Source organism: Chiloscyllium punctatum, chromosome 20, assembly GCF_047496795.1.
Source record: "Chiloscyllium punctatum isolate Juve2018m chromosome 20, sChiPun1.3, whole genome shotgun sequence".
Taxonomy (NCBI): domain Eukaryota; kingdom Metazoa; phylum Chordata; class Chondrichthyes; order Orectolobiformes; family Hemiscylliidae; genus Chiloscyllium; species Chiloscyllium punctatum.
The window spans coordinates 23,706,779-23,719,807 of record NC_092758.1 but is presented as its reverse complement, the minus strand read 5'-3'; the positions used below and the strand labels follow the sequence as shown (position 1 = coordinate 23,719,807).

Sequence of the window (13,029 nt, the reverse complement as noted above, 5' to 3'; positions counted from 1 at the left end):
ATTTCTCCCAAATCAAAAGTTGTGCTCTCGTGTGTTCCCAAATTGCTGCCTGTTTTTAATCAATGTTTTAACATCTGAATATACAGACTCTTTTTAAAATTCTATTCGTAGTCTGCCAATTTTCATCTGAAGTTTTTTTTTGTGTCTTTCATGGGATGTTGAGTCACTGGTCAGGCCAATATTTGTTGTCCATCCCTAAGTGCCCTTAAGAAAGTAGTGATGAGCTGCCCTCTTGAACTGCTGCACTCCACGTGGTCTGGAAGGAAGTTCCAGGATTTTGAATCAGCAAGTTACATGTAACATTTTTTGTACTTTTTTTCTAATTCACTAAATTTGAAATACAGGATTGATTAAAAAACAAAACTGGTAAATTTTCACCATCATGTCGATGCTTATCTGAGTGAGCAAATCCTCAACTGAAGTAAAATCCAAATCGGCATTAAGTCTGGACATCAAATTGAAGATCAAGGCCAGAGTGTCTATGGATGTATACTGTACATCCAAAAGACATGTGGACATATGTGCATATGGACATCCAAAAGACATCACAGATTATTAAGTGAAAGTTGCAAAGTCATTTATGATATTGGTGGTAATTGTTTGGGAGTTAGGAGACAAAAAAAAATCCAATTGACAGCAGGTGATAGTGACCCGTGCAAGCGCTTCAACATTTCACTAGATATATGACTTGGATTAAAGAATCGAGCATGAATTCAGGTTGAAGATTATACTAAATTAGTAAGTATAGTAAATTGTGTAAATCAGGAGTAGGAAGTTAGAGATGATCAGACAAAGTAAGTGTGAAAAAATACAATAATGCAATACAAACAGGCTCCAAACTGCATAGTGTAAATAGAGTTAGGGAGGAAATGTAAACAAATCACAGTTACATAATATATTCAAAATGGGGGTTGGGCAATGTTGACTCGTTCTCAAAAGGGCTCGTTTACAAAAGTAAAAAATTACCTTAATTAAAGAACTTTAGTTAAACTCAATGTGGAGTACTGCTTTCAGTTTTGGTCAGCAAACCTGAAGAAAGATCTTTGTACCTGACACGGAGTTCAACCCTGATCAACTAAATGGATTAATTCATAAGGCAGTGTTGCATAAACTTGTTTGTATTCCCTTCACTTTAGAAGACTGAGGGGGTATTAATTAAAATGCTTAAGATGACAAAAGAATCAGATAACCAAAACTCAGAGAAATTAGTTTTATTTTTTTAAAAACCTGGAAAAAATCAAGAGTAATTCCAATTGGGATTAAAATCAAGAGGCATTTTATACACTGAGGATATTGAGGAATTCTCTTCCTTAGCGATGCCAAGTCAATTGAAATTTGAAAAAGACGAAGGTTGACATATTTATGTTGGGAAGGATATAAAAAGACAGAAAATGGAGGGGACAGATCAGACACAGTGGAACAGAATTGTAGCACAAGTTTGAGGAGCTAAATGATCAAATCAGAGTTACATTTATTTCGACGGCATTAAAATGAGATAATTTATACAAACAGTTGGACATTCTGCTCTGTCAAATTCAACCTCCATATTTTCTCTGTATAGTCTCCAACCTGTTGACTTGCCTATTGTTCTTCACACTTGGCAAATGGTTTTCAATAAAACATTATATAAGTCAAAGACATTTGATATGATATTCTTGATCAGCTATTATTTCGTTACCGCTGACTTTGTGTTTATCCTGGTGCACAGTTTGGTTTGGGTGATTTTGGGCAGGCCATAAATACTCAGTGGATTTTTAGGGCTTGCACAACACAGATTTATTTATCCAATTTTCTTGTATGGGAAAAGCAATGTTTTCATTGTTGGCTGACATTTGCTGCTGCATTTTTCAATAAGCCAATGGCACATAATAACAGGAAAATGAATGGCCATTATCTTTGTAGCTTCCCCTCGTCTTATAAACATCTGTGATTCTCCAATTCAGACTTTGTGATTCCCTCATTTCTTTTGCTCCTCCAGTGGCAGACATGTCATCAGTTATCAGCCCCAAATTCTAAAAAAAAGAATACTGTAGCAAAATGATAATGTTATTGGACTTGTAATCCAGCAGTTTGAATTAATGATCTGGAGACATAAGATCATATTCCACCCTAGGAGCTGGGGAATTTAAATTCAGTTGCTGAAATAAATTTACAACCTGATCTCAGTTGAGGCTCCCAAAACTACCATTATTCCAGGTGTGTGTTACCCTCAATTGTCAATTCCCAGCTGAGGAGGGGTGAGCTCCTGACCCTTCCTTTTAAACCCTCCCCTTAATTGGTCAGAGCAAGGTTAATTTACAAAGATTCTCTCCTTTATGGATATTTTTCTGCTGGACCAAATGTATGAAAGTTTTAAAAAGGGGTTAATTTCATTGGGCTTAAGTTAACAAAAGAGTGAAGTTATCAGTGGGAGAATAACAACACCCACAAACATGATACATGGATAAGTGGGATGTCGATAGTCGAGTAGTCAATTTTGAGATCCTTGGCTGTTCACATTGATTGGCATTCTTTTTCCTTGTTTCTTTTTGATGGTAGTTATCAGAGAGCACTCAGTGAGCAAATCCTTCTTTTGTCCTGTTTCCATTTAACAGACTTCTGGTTAGCTGGCTTCTTGCACTCAGGGACAGTCTTTTAGCTACAAAACAGGGATGACTATTGCATGCTTCCTTAACTGTGACCTCCACTACACAGTATTACTCAAACCCAGGCTAGTACACTCAAGCACTTCAGCTCATTAACTTACTTTCCACTAGCAAACACAGAATAGAATCAAGTACGATCATTATATTATGGAAACAGGCCATTCAGCCCAATAAGTCCACACCGACTCTCTGAAGAGTAACCCACCCAGACCCTTTCCCCTACCCTTTATTTACCCTTGAACAATGCACCTCACCTGCACATCCCTGAACACTATGGGCAATTTAACATAGCCAATTTACCTAAACTGCACATGTTTGGATTGTGGGAGGAAATAGGAGCAAGCCGGAGGAAACCTGCGCAGACATGGGGAGAATGTGCAAACTCCAAACAGATAGTCACCCGAGGTTGGAATTGAACCAGGTCCCCGGTGCTGTGAGCCAGCAGTGTGAAACGCTGAACCACCATGCTATGCTAACAAAAGTTAATTTAGCTTTTAACCCTTGTTTTTTTTTTGTATTCCTGAATGGACCTGACAGAAACACATCTTTCTCCCATCAGGTTCACAGTCTGAGACAATTCCAAAAATATTACAGTTCAGTTTGTAAAGCATTTCTCATTTTAAAGTCCATTCCTTTGAAGCTTCCTCACACCTCAGCAAGTGTAACATTCCAGAGTTTCTCTCTCTTTGTCTCTCTTTTTTCAGGCGGTTGGTGAATTAACATTAACAATCATCTTTTTAATGCTATTCTCTTTTTCACTTTGGGGTTCATCCTTCATGATGACAGCCACTTAAATATTCAAAAAAGGGTTTCTTGCTGCAATGATTAACATTTTGGCAATAGTGAGCAGGCCATCATATCAACCTTGGTGGACTTCCAGTGGGCTTAGAAGAAGGTGGGGTCCAGGTTCCTGTAGATACATTTAATCCATTTTTCAAACATATTATAACAAATCTCTATAAAGCAGGGGGGATTTTCTTTGGATCATGGAGGGATACCTGTAGGTAACAATGCTACCAGCTCACACCAACTCCTCATAAGGGTTTGTATGACTGGCCCTGCTATCACACTCCTCAACTGATTGGGAGATCTCTATTCTTCCAATGTGTCCTCTTCATCCCAGTGCAGTTCCAACAGTAGCCACTATACTCAGTGATTGCTGAGCTGTCTGTTCTCCGAATGGTTGGGACCTGTTAGCAGTAGGCAGCTTTTTTTAATAGATGTTACCCATACCAGAAGTAGCTTGCCTTCTGCCGTCTGCCAAAGGGCATCACTTCCCACTTTTGGGCTTATCCATGTGACTCCCACTGCTAAATCGAGATCCTACGGCAGAAATGATTGCCACGTTACTACCATATTGCCACTGTCTGCTGTCTCTCCTCTGCTTGATCGGTATCAGCTAGACCACAGCAAAGTGATTAAACTGCCCTCTAAACTGGACACTCAAATTACCAAAATGTTTTGACAAATTTTAATCAACATTTATTTTCATTATTCTCCTTATGATTTTCTACCTCGTCTGGTGTCAATACCTTTCTGATTACAGTCCTGTGAAATACTTTGCGATAATCTATTGCAGTAAAGAGGATACATAAATATTAGCTATTGGTGAAAATCATATTCTATCACAATCAGATATAATGACATCTGTGTCTTTTTTTATTAACTTATATAATTTCTTATCCGTCGTTGGTTGTTCAGGGAGTCCTAAATTATAAAATTTATTCTTTTATACTTCCCAGAAATGATGTATATGTGAGTGTGGATCTCCGGAATAAAAAATTATTCATTATTGAGTCATGTCTTCACTGTAACAAAGGTAGGAAGTCAAGTTCTTTTGCATCATTCACAGCAATTCTAACAGCTACATCTTCCTTATTTACAGATGCAGTGAAGATAACCACTTTCCTCTTGTGTGAGACTGGTGCGCTGCTCCACAAAGTCAGACTCTCTACTCCAGGATGTTGCCAGCAAAAGAGGGTTTGAATTACACAGAAAGGCTGGATCGGGTGGGACCTTTTTGTCTACAGCGTTAGGACAAGTGACCTTAGAGAGATTTATAAAATCATGAGGTGCAGAGATAAGGTGAATGGCAGGTGTCTTTTCCCTAGGGTGGGGGATTTCAAGACCAGGGGGCACATTTTTCAGGTGAAAGGAGAAAGATTTTAAAAGACTTGAGGGGGACCTTTTTTTTAAAGTGGCTTGTGTGTTGAATGAACCTTCAGAACAAGTGATGGATGTGCGTACACTTACGTTTAACAGACATTTGGATAAGCACATCAATAAGAAATGTTTGTACGGATATAGACCATGGGCAGGTGGGACTAGTTTAGTTTGGGATGATAGTAGACAGGGAGTGATTGGGCTGAAGTGTTTGTATCCATGCTATGACTGATGCCAGGTGTTTATCTGTAGGCTACACAGTCAAATAGGAAGCTAGTCAAACAAGCTAATTTCTCCAGGATCACAACCAAAATCATCTTCAATGTCCTGGACGCTGCATCCAAATGTCCCCAAGAAATTGGCTTCTAAAGCAAATCCTCTTTTTGCAGCTGAAGGGTGGAAGTTGATCTCAAAGAGAACAAAGAAAATGTTCAAAGAGTCTCTGAAGGCTTCCTTGAATGATGACAAATTGACATCAGCACAATGAGAGAACTTGCTGCAAACTGTGCCATGTGGCAGTACGTCATGCAACAAACCACACACCCACAGTCAGAAAGTAACTGCCATCATCTTTGCAGTGGAGAAGCAATGAGAGTAGAAAGAGTGGGAACATAACCCTAACTCGAGGACCTCCTCCCTCTGCCCCGCCACCACCTCACTTCCTCCAGACAACTCTTGCCCAATGTGTTCAAAGGCCTAAGGCTTCAGGATTCACCAGCTAGATCACCTGAGGTCACAAGAATCACGGAGCCTTGCAGAAATCACCTTTTTTTCAAGAGACAGAAATGACAATGATAAATGACAGACAGTACTGTATGAGCACCATCTTAGGAAACCTGATTCCTGAATCTCCTTTCCTCCCTGATCTTGCACACAGTATCCAACCATCTTTGATTGCATGAGAAGATTGCAGTGTTCCGTTTCCTTAGACTATTGCACTGCCAAACATAGTTTTCTGAAATAGATACTTAATTGAGAATGAGTTGATTCAGAAACTGGAGCAAAAGTCTTTCATTGGTTCAGATACATCTTGTCTGCAAAAATCAATGATATTGCACGATTGCATTCATTATTTTGAAAACGATGCAAGAATATGTCATACTAGCTGTCCTCCCTTCTTCTGTGTCATACATATGTAGGACAATAATTTATATTTCAATTGTATAAAATGCTCCATGCTTGATGGCTAACTGTGAGGTATAATGTGGGAAGCCCTTTACATCCTTGTATCTTGAGCCAAAAGTATGGAAGTGAATAATGTACATTCATTCTGAATCTTGAAGCCAAGTACGTACTCAGCCTATAACCTGACATGGTGAATTACTCAAAGCATTTGCTTTGTATCTGAAATTGCAATGAGATTGAGGCATAGTGGACAGCATTATCTCAACACAGCAAGGGAAAAAAATTGCATACACAGTCTGTGTCCCTTAAGTGCAGTGTGTGCCATGCAGCATTTGCCTTGTGTCCTGGAGACAGAATAAGGCTAACAGAGTGTTTATTTGCCCTGTACCCTTAAGGTTTTGATATGATCAGCTGGACACTGACACTTGAAATCAGATGTTCCTGTCACCCTGAGGAAGAGCTCAGTGAGAGATGAACTAAGCAATCCATTGTACTCCTGGGACATTCCACTTATTTACAGCAATAATACTGGTAATCAATGTGGCTATATTACCCCCAAATTCTCAGCTACATGATGAAAGAATGAAAGAAGAAGTGCAGAGAAAGGAAAACAGCTGGTGATACTGCAAAATTAAGAGAGATTATATAGAAGGTGGGAATTATCTCACAGCATGTTTTGGACTGTTTTTAAAACTGCGAAATACACAGCTCCATAATGAATATTTATATCAAGTAATCGCCAACCCTTATTCTTTGTCTTTGTTCTATTTTTCTCAGCCTGTCTTTGGTTATTTGTGTCAGATATGTAATGCTTTTTCCTGTTATGTTGGATGGTCTGACAAAATATCAAGAAATCCTCTCTGTGGATTTTCCTGCTGTTTTGAAGGACAATATTCTAACTGACTTGTGCAGCAAATATGATGTCTAGCTTTGCTCACTTTAACTGAAAGAGGATAACCATGATAAAGCAGCTTGAGCCTCATAAAGGAAGAAAGATTTCTTTTCTCCCTATTCTGCTGTTCTTGCTTGGTCCAAGCAATTCTGTTGCTGCTGTCACATAAAAATTCAAGAGTACTCTTTCAAAGCTAAAACCAATCTCCTACCTTTTTCACCCAACCTTTGCCAACTGAATGAATTCAACTGTCTGTCGCTAACAGAACATAATAAACTATGTCTGACCTTCAACATGCATAGAAATTTATCTTAACTGATCACTGGGTCATCAAGACAATGTAATATTATTTAAGCACCAAAATCACATTACCCACTAATACAAAGCAGAAGCATCCCATCTTGATGTAACTTTTATGTCACCTTATCGGTGACAACTGATTAATTTAGTAAGGTGTTATTGTACATTATTTTTTAACTGCAAGTGACAAATAAAAATTTATTATGGTTGCAGCTGTTCTTAGGTTGCACCAATTCTTTCAGTTGCCAACTGAAAGTAAAGACACATTTCATTGAATTCACGTAAGAAAAGATTCTAAATGCAATCAATGGGTTAACTATATAGACTGAAGGTGATCCGTGATCACAGAAAAGTGGGAGAAAGTCAGCAGTTCTCATAGTAGCTGTGGAGAAACAGAGAAAGAAGTCATACCAGACTGGAAGTATTGCCTGTTTCTCTCCCCATATATTAGATTAGATTAGATAATTTACCCACAGTATGGCTAACAAGTCCACACTGACCCTCTGAAGAGTAACCCACCCAGACCCAGTCTCCTACCCTATATTTACCCCTGACTACTGCACCTAACACTATGGGTAATTTAGCATGGCCAATTCATCTAACCTGCACATCTTTGGATTGTGGGATGAAACTGGAGCACCCAGCAGAAACCTACGCAAACACGGGAAGAATGTGCAAACTCCACAAAGACAGTTGCCCGAGGCGGGAATTGAACCCAGGTGCCTGGAGCTGTGGGGCAGCAGTGCTAACCACTGAGCCACTGTGCTGCCCAACACGATGAGTTTCTCCAGCATTTGTCTCAGATTTCCAGCATCCACAGTATTTTGCTTTTGTTCTATTCTAACAGACTGTTGGAACTGGTTCAAAGAGCTTAATAACCTACACTTTTCCCACGTTCCTAAAAGAGCTGTATATGTGAGAAAATAACATGCACAAATTGGTATCCATTTTTCTTATGTCACAATCGTGGCACTTTAAAAGTATTTCATCAGCTGTAAGGCATTTGCAGATATTTTGAGATCACGGAAGATGTTATATGAATGCAAGTCCTTTTCGCATTCAAAGCAAATTGCATTTTCTCTCTTCAACTTCCATCATTCAGCCCCTCTCAGGTTTATGTTACATTTTCTCTTATAACTGACTCCCTGAGTTTTACTTCTTGCCAATTGATTGTATCATATGGTAAAGGTAAAATCTACACAGTCCCAGAGAACCATAGGATTCCTCTCTCATTAGTGAGAGAAAGATGACTGATGATGGGTTAACTTGAGGGTCACCCACATCTCAGGCAAGGGGAAGAGATAAGGAGAGTCTTCCATGGTAACCTCAGCTAATGCAGGAATTGAACCCATGCTGTTGGCGTCACTCTGCGTCACAAACCAGCTGTCCAGCCAACTGAGCTAATGAACCGCACCCTCTAATGGAACCGCACCCTCTAATGAAGTTGAAATGGAACAATAACAATTCTATTCACTAATCAATAATGAATGAACTCAAATCATGGTTCATCCCATTTAAGACTGTGACCAGTTGAATTTATAATAAATCAGGAAGGTCCACTCAAGTTCCTGCTCTGTCGGGGCCCCAATTAATGTCAGGATTCATCAAATAAGTTCTACACATTTAGACTGAGAACATCAAACAGTTTTTTAAATTAGCAACCCTCCCAGTGTTATTGGCTATGCTGGAGGTGCATATTAGATCACATGGTGAATAAAGAGACATCTTTGATGTTCCGAGGATCGATCAATGATTTTAATGCATGTATGATCTGAAATGTCCTAGCTATTTTGATCAATATGTCTCTTCTATAATTGTCAGCTTGGTTCAATTCATCGCATTCCTACAGCTGAGTAGAAAGTTGTGAATTCCAGAATTGGAGGATAACCTAGATTGATAAGGCCACTCTGTGCTGAGGAGTTGCTGCATTATTGAAAGCATTATCTTTTGGATTAAATGTTAAATCACGGCCCTAGCTGCTTCTTTTGGGCAACACAATCCAATGAGAGTTCCCTTGGTCACTCCACAATCATTTGTTTCTTGATCAATGATCTCAAAAATAAATCAACTATTCATTAGTATCATATGTGCATTGGCTGCTGTATTTTCCCATAAAATCCAGAAATGACACTTAGAAAATAGTGCATTTGAATGCACTTTGGGACATCTTAAAAATGGGTGTGATTACAAACTTGTAAGCACAAATATTTCCATTCTCATTCCTCTGAACTTCATGTTCCATTTTGTACAAGTGCAATGATGGGAAATAATAAAGACCAGTCCCCACAGTCACTACACTATGAAAATGCAGATGGTTTACGTTCAGGTACTGAAGACCCTCTTCAATTTGTAATGACCTTACCCAGCAGCCGGTCATATGGAAGCAGTTCTGCACTAACAATAGCAAAATAAACATCTTCAATTGGGTAAAGATAAAAAGCTGGCTCTTCAAAGCACCTTATTTACCTGGTGCGCATTGCAACTTGTTCACAACAAAGTGGAGTGGATAAGTGGCAGAAATATAACAGGTCAATGTTGAACTTGCTGCATTTGAATCCAGTGGCCTGACGTTTGTTCTATCTGCACAATGAAACACACAAAAAAATGTGGGTTTACTTTTACTTTTAGAACATGACTTTCTCAGTTTTATCTTTCCCTCAAGTTCCAGATATCATGCACTATTCACATTTGAGAGGATGAACAACTGGATGTACACACCTACCAGATTTCCCTTACTGTCATTCTAAGCTACAAGGAGACGCATGAAGATTGCACAGTAATGGTTTTCTTTCCAATATTCCATCTTTTATACATTTAAGCGTTTAGCTTTCACTCAGTGCATCTCTGCAGTGTAATAACTGAGCATGGGTGGGTCCACTTACTTCCATGGCACCAAATCCCACAAACACTCACTTTCCCTGCCTTTCCCTAACCTCCTGCTAATTTGATGCATCAGACGAAAGGATGATGCAACAAAGCTCACTAATACAAGGAGAAAGTGAGGACTGCAGATGCTGGAGATCAGAGTTGAGAATGTGGTGCTGAAAAAGCACAGCAGGTCCGGCAGCTTCCTGCTCTTCAGATGCTAACTGACCTGCTGTGCTTTTCCAGCAGCATACTTTCTTTTATACAGGGATTTCACCTTTGCGATATGTATGATCATTGTGAACAAAATGCAAATGACAAATTGGAGTTTTTCCTCCAATTTCTTTGGGAAATTCAAAATTCAGGGGTTTGATTTTCCTGGAATTTAGACAGTATAGCCATTCTCCTCTCTTTGGAGGTTCACTAAGTTGGGTTGAGCCCACACGTCAATTGCACATGGTGCAAGAAAAAAAAGACATTTTTGTTTAGTCTGCACTGTCCTGGGTTTATTGATCATATCCAACAAAAGAGAAAAATGCAGAGGAAATAATAAATTCTAAAGGCTGTTTTACAGCACCAATATAAATATTGCAGATAGCAGATCCAATTTTGCAAAAATAGTATTAACGGCAATTATTAAGTTTCAATTACTGGACTAAGTGGTTTCTTGCCGCAAGTGACCTGATATTTCTTAAACCCATACAGTAACCATTTTCCGCTGCCTTGAGGATTGTGTTTGCCAATCTAAGATAGTCAGACATCAGATCATGCTGCACAAAACAAGAAATGTGTGTAATTGGTTGCAGACTATGTTACCACACTAAATCTAATGCACTTGATATAGCACATTTCAGGCAACTTTGAAAATATTTTAGTCAACACAACTCCTGAAAAATTTCTTTCTGATTTCTAACTGCTAATATTGTCATAAATAGCCATTGGCAAACACCGTTGTGGTGATAAATTATTACAGCAAATAAGTATATGACCTGCAATATAGACAAATACTTGAGCATGCTAGAAGTATATCAGGTTGTTTCAATACACCATTCACACAGACAGTATAAGCACTAGAGATAGTTACTGACACAAGGTATCAGTGGACTTTGTTCACTGGTGACATTCTTAGGATTCTTATCTTCAAGTTATAGGGCAATGGGTTCAAGCCCAATTCTTGAAACATGAACAGATAATCAGTTTCAGGGATGCCCTGCTGTTAGAAATGATGTTTTTCGGATGAGACATTATCTCTGTTCTATCTGGCCTCTGAATTGACCTAATTTGAAGGACAGCAAAGGAGCTGTCCAAATGTCTCAGACATATCTGTCCCTCAAACTGCATCATTAAAATAGATTCTTTGATTACTATGACCTTGCTATCTGTAGGACCTTGCGATGTTTCCCTTCCAATGTGCCAAGACTTGAAAATTCCCTGATTATCTACAGTTACAAAATGCTTTGGTACACGCTGAGGTCATAAAATATTGCATATAAAAGCAAATTATATAATTCTGTGTACCTTTCATATGCCTAATGTGACAAACCAAGTGAAAAACGTGAACTGCAAAACTAAAATTGATTTTACAAAAGATAAAACATTTGTTTGGCTTCTACTTGTTAATTCTTTTGTAAACTCAGTGCCAAGCAAACAGACATGAGAATCTCTTGTCGCTAAGGCTCAATGTGTCTACATTAATCAACGTGACTGATGTGACAGAAAGGGCACGAGCTAATCAGACCTTTAGAGGTAATTATCAAGTAGAGAATTTAAAACACCATTAGTTCATTAGCCAACTGCTAGGAAACTGCTTGACTGGAGCGCAAAAAAAACTTTTGTTTGCTTTCTACTTCTTTACAATCTGGTTTCATTCAAAATGCATTTGACAGGTCGAAACTGACTCAAACATTTAAGAGTTTTGCTAAATCCCTGTCAACATAAAAGAGCAAGATTTTGGCGATCATTTGTTAACTCTCCAGTACTTTGTTGTATCATATTGTATCCATGTATCATTTAGTTGTTCTTAGAATTCAGTTTTGGTGTCTCTCTTTAATTATACAACAGTGACTGACAGCAGCTGGCCAAAAGTCAATGGTGTTCACACATTCACAGCTCTCCTGGAGGATCTGGATCGCAATGTCTGTTTTCAATTTCTTGATAATAAATTTAAAATAAAACTGAGTATCAGTACATGACAACCTGGTTGAATACAAATCAAATCAATATTAGGATGTATAGTGCACCACCAGGTTTATTAATCACAGAGGTCTTTTTATCAATGTTAAAGTATGTCTTAAAGAGAATGAAAAAAAAGACTAAAATTGAGTGGTGGAATGAATTTGTCATAATTTTATAACCTACCAGTCCCCCCTTGCTCCATCTCAAGTACCTACACATTGACAAAATGACCAATATCTGTCCAAACAAAAACCCAAAATCACTTTAAAAAGGCAACGTCCAGGTGAGTGACAGCTGTGATGCTGAATCTAACTGCTGTCCTCACAATCCTAGATCTACTACCATGGCCATGCTTTACACTATAAATACCTTGCTTCATTTAAAAATCATTGCTTTAACCCTCGGAGGACTGCAGCAGCAAGGCTGCAGCAAAATCAGAGACTGCAACAGGGTTACAATTCCTCCTTATTTCATATGAAGTTTACTTTGAGGATACCAACATGTTGGATTGCTCCAGATTGCTTTGGGAGAGAGATAAAAAAAAAGACAGAGGATTAGATTTTGAAGTGTGACAGGAAAATCAAAAGGATGGAGGTTAGCTTTGCATTCTGAGAACTAGCTTCTCAGCACCCTGGGGTTAATCACACAGGCCAATAGCAACACAGGAACCACCAAAGGACAGTTATTGTAATTCAAATACAGAACATACTGATGTGAGAAAGCGTTGACATCATATTAGTTAAATTAATCCATTACCTAACTAATTTATAAATCACTTAATGAGGAGGAAGAAGAGGATGATGAGGGGGACTCCAAACCTAGCATTATCTGGAAAATGCCTATGCTAAAATTCAAAATAAATCA

General features: G+C 38.6%; 1 protein-coding gene across 6 annotated transcripts in view; it reads right to left on the bottom strand.

Moving 5' to 3' along the window:
• The window catches only part of tenm2a (teneurin transmembrane protein 2a), a 2,790,214-nt gene that overhangs the window by 1,107,325 nt on the left and 1,669,860 nt on the right, over positions 1-13,029 (bottom strand). The window contains exon 2 of one of the 6 annotated variants that reach the window (XM_072590499.1): positions 9,592-9,705. The exons of the other annotated variants lie outside the window; for them this stretch is intronic. The gene's annotated coding sequence lies outside the window, so the exon portion shown is untranslated. The remainder of the gene's footprint in view (positions 1-9,591; positions 9,706-13,029) is intronic. 6 annotated transcript variants of the gene reach the window in all.